This window comes from Saccopteryx bilineata, chromosome 2 (genome assembly GCF_036850765.1).
Source record: "Saccopteryx bilineata isolate mSacBil1 chromosome 2, mSacBil1_pri_phased_curated, whole genome shotgun sequence".
Classification (NCBI taxonomy): Eukaryota; Metazoa; Chordata; class Mammalia; order Chiroptera; family Emballonuridae; genus Saccopteryx; species Saccopteryx bilineata.
In genome coordinates this window covers 135,464,938-135,469,444 of record NC_089491.1, presented here as the reverse complement: position 1 = coordinate 135,469,444, position 4,507 = coordinate 135,464,938, and the positions used below count along the sequence as shown (strand labels likewise).

Sequence of the window (4,507 nt, the reverse complement as noted above, 5' to 3'; positions counted from 1 at the left end):
TCTAATTTTAAAGCAAAAAATATATGGATAAAACTTTTTTCAATATAAAAGCTGGCATTTTTTATCTTTGTATGTAAACACAATTCAGGCCTTAAAAATCACATTTTAGACAACATCAAACAAAAACTAAGCAGAAATTAGAATCAGACAAACCAGACCAGACAAACCAAAGAGAAACCCGGGATTTAAGAGCACAGTCAGACTAGAAAGATGCCTGCCTGATTTTAATCAGGGCATTTTCTGACAGAGGGACTGACGATGGATGAGACTAAACAAAATTTTCCTAAGAAAATTCTCTTGGCAGCTGCTGGGATATTTTCTATAGTCAGATTTAACACATGTTCCCTGCCTCAGTTTCCAGGCAAAGAATAAGAACGAAACAAAATGATAGCTCAGAGGATTGTAGCTAAAACACCAAAGAAAATCAGTATTTATTTATTTTATTATTACAAAGACTAGAGAATTTTAAGGACTTCATGATTCTTCAATAAGTTCTAGTTCTAATTGAATTTGTACCAGCTGATGTAAAGCTGCAAGCTTTTCTTCCTTGTCTCTATTTCCAGTGATTTGCATCCAGGCTTTAAGAAAGCGATCTAATCTGAGCTATAACAGCATCGGTATAACCAGTTTGTTGTCCCACAGCTGCATAAGCACCAACGCCGATGAGCATTTCAAAAGTAGCTCCTGGGGGATTATTTCTGGTGTTCATGCGAGATATTTGAAAAGCCTCCTCTCTCCACCAAGATTTGAATTGTAAATATTGTCCTGGTTTCAAAACCGTACTAGCAAGTAAATCCCAATCCAAAGGAATGATTAAATAATTATTACAATAGGAAGAGATCAGACCTTGAACATATGAGGACTGAGGTCCATATGTAGCAACAGATTGTTTGACGAGCTTTAAGAAAGTAAATTCAAATTGGTCAAATTGGATTATTATGCCCTCCCCCAGGATCTGGAGCATTAAGAGGAAAAGGCTGTCGAATAATTGAAAAAATAGATGCAGGCCCTGGCCGGTTGGCTCAGCGGTAGAGCGTCGGCCTGGCATGCAGAAGTCCCGGGTTCAATTCCCGGCCAGGGCACATAGGAGAAGCGCCCATTTGCTTCTCCACCCCCCACCCCCTCTTCTTCCTCTCTGTCTCTCTCTTCCCCTCCCGCAGCCAAGGCTCCATTGGAGCAAAGATGACCCGGGCGCTGGGGATGGCTCCTTGGCCTCTGTCCCAGGCGCTAGAGTGGCTCTGGTTGCAGCAGAGCGACGCCCCGGAGGGGCAGAGCATCGCCCCCTGGTGGGCAGAGCATCACCCCTGGTGGGCGTGCCGGGTGGATCCCGGTCGGGCGCATGCGGGAGTCTGTCTGACTGTCTCTCCCCGTTTCCAGCTTCAGAAAAAAGAAAAAAAAATAGATGCAGAAAAATTACTAGAATTAGATTCTAAATCATCATGACGCATAAGCACCTGTTACATTTCAGAGATTTCAGGAAATTGAAAAATCCTTCCCCTGCCAGTACCAGTTAATTTTTGACCTTGAATTGGAGGAGCTGTAGGCTCACATATATCTTGCTTTTGAACAGGATAAGCAGTATACTGATTTCCATTCTCCTGTTGTTTCAGTGTAAATTGTAGTTTACTTAATAAATGTTTTAGACAGGCAACATCATCCATAGGGGCTCCCTCATTTTTTAAGAAAGAGGAATGAAAGCCTGTTGATGGCTGAATTTCATTAATATTATCAGTAACTTCAGAAGCAGAGACAGTATTGTCCAAGTCATTATTCTGTTCATTCTGTGCTGAATCAAATTCTTCAGGCTCATTAAAAATAACCTCACTCAAGTCTTTAACAGAATCTCCATCTGATTGCAAAGGGCCAAGGGCTTTAGCAATAAGATTATAAGCAGCCCACATTTCAGCATCAAGTGGATCTTCGTGCTGATGAACACAGCCTAAAGATTTTCCTGCTTGTTGCCAAACATTCAAATTCAATTGATTACAATGTTCAGGAGTATACCAATAACAATGTTTCTGAATAGCATTTAAAAGACGTAACAAAACCTTGTCTTTTTTTTTTTAATAATTTTATTTTTTTAATGGGGTGACATCAATAAATCAGGATACATATATTCAAAGAAAACAAGTCCAGAGTATCTTGTCGTTCAATCATGTTGCATACCCATCACCCAAAGTCAGATTGTCCTCCGTCACCCTCTATCTTGTTCTCTCTGTGCCCCTCCCCCTCCCCCTTTCCCTCTCCCATTCCCCCCTCCCCCCCGTAACCACCACACCCTTATCAATGTCTCTCAGTTTCACTTTTATGTCCCACCTACATATGGAATAATGCAGTTCCTGTTTTTTTCTGATTTACTTATTTCGCTTCGTATCATGTTATCAAGATCCCACCATTTTGCTGTAAATGTTCCGATGTCATCATTTCTTATGGCTGAGTAGTATTCCATAGTGTATATGTGCCACATCTTCTTTATCCAGTCATCTATTGACGGGCTTTTTGGTTGTTTCCATGTCCTGGCCACTGTGAACAATGCTGCAATAAACATGGGGCTGCATGTGTCTTTACGTATCAATGTTTCTGAGTTTTGGGGGTATATACCCAGTAGAGGGATTGCTGGGTCATAAGGTAGTTCTATTTGCAGTTTTTTGAGGAACCACCATACTTTCTTCCATAATGGTTGTACTACTTTACATTCCCACCAACAGTGGATGAGGGTTCCTTTTTCTCCACAGCCTCTCCAACATTTGCTATTACCTGTCTTGCTAATAATAGCTAATCGAACAAAAACCTTGTCTTTTATCTGAATCCCAGACCCTTTTAAAAAGGATTTTAAAACTTGTACATAATTGTCCCATAATGAATGGGAATTTCCCATGACTTTGCTAGTTACCCGAAAGTTTCGCGTACACAGCGCATCCAACTTACCCTTTCGGGGTTTCATCTGTTCACAATCTCTTCTTAAGGCCCCACGTTGGGCGTCAAATGTTGTGAGTCGGGGGCACAGAGAGAGAGATCAGCAGACGAAATCATTAAGGACTAGCAAAGGACCACTGCTCGCTCAGGCAAATGGCCCTGAGTTCACGCTGTGTCCTATTTTTATTCACAAGACTTCAAAAAGCTTGTTTACTAAGAAATTGGCATAACATCAAGCATAACTTTTACTTAAAGATACATGGAGTACACCTGCATGATAGCTTAATAACAACATAATATCAAAAGGCATTAATTGCTATTGCTTCTATGGTTTCCACAAGTTTTATGTTGTCTTTTTAAAAATATTTTATTAATTTTTATTTAATATTTCTCTCTCAAATGAGGAAAGGAGAAAGAGAGAGAGAGAAACATCAATTTGTTGTTCCACTTATTCATGCATTCAATGGTCGACTCTTGTATGTGCCCTGACCAGGGATCAAACCCCAAACCTTGGTGTATTGGGATGATGCTTCAACTGAGTTTCCCAGCCAGGGCCACATGAGGGCACACTTGATTCTTCTAGTAATGATGTATGAAAACACATGTAAAGTGTTGTCTACCAGGGGAGCTCATCTGAGGCATGAGGTCCATGATTTTTAGTGGGGGTCAGTCACATCCAGTGCCCATGTGACTGACCTTAGCTACTCAGACTCAAGTCCCCTCCAGATCAAAAAGCAGGCAGTCACCATAAATATAAACTTATCTGGTTAAACTGGTACAGCAAGGCTCAAAGCCTCAGGCTATGAAAACACACTTTCAGGCAGAATATTCCAAGGGCTCAAAGACTATCTCCCAGGAGGCAGCCCTGAACCAGTCCTGAAGACAGGCTCTTCTTTGGAATGTGTAGGGTTTGAGGAACCCAAGCCTGTAAGTTAATGCTTCCTGCCCAGGGAGGTGATTTCAAGGGTCCTACAGCCTCCTCTGATTATCATAGATACCCAAGTCATTTCCAGTTTTGAAGCTCTTGCTATGCTAAAAAATGAAGAAAAAAATCGCTTCTCAGTCTTTTGGCTAAGATCAAGTGTAGCATCTTTTCTCACGGGTTTAAAAAATGAAGAAATGTCTAAACAAAGCTATAAAGGTAAAATAATTTAAATATTGACAGTCAATAAAATAAAAGTTCAGAAATAATACTTTTTGAGACATAAAGCCAAGTTTTTGGTACCTTGTTTTGAAATTCAGAGTAAAAAATGGCTTCTTTTCTGGGCTCATTCCTGCTGTGTCTCAGCAGCACTGTATGTCTAGCACAATGGGTGGAGGTCAGTGAAGCAGCAAACATTTCCGGAAATTAAAATTTCATAACATTATCGCATTGTTTCATCATGATCATTTGGATCGAATGGAGCCTTGGCTGAAGGGGGGAGGGGAGAGCCAGTTTTTCAGATCTATGAGGTCACGGCTGAGATCACAGAAGAGTTGAAAAGGGCAAGATTGTTACGGCAGCAGCTGTTGTGAGATGGGACTCCAAGAGGAGAAATTCTAGAGGGGAAGGGGTGAGGTGCAGTGAGATTTGAGGCACCCAGCTGGGTAA

The 4,507-nt window shown here is 41.1% G+C and overlaps 1 pseudogene; it reads left to right on the top strand.

The window, feature by feature from the left end:
* The first annotated feature begins 3,967 nt into the window (after positions 1-3,967).
* On the top strand, positions 3,968-4,086 carry LOC136327733 (U2 spliceosomal RNA; annotated as a pseudogene).
* The last annotated feature ends 421 nt before the right edge of the window (positions 4,087-4,507 follow it).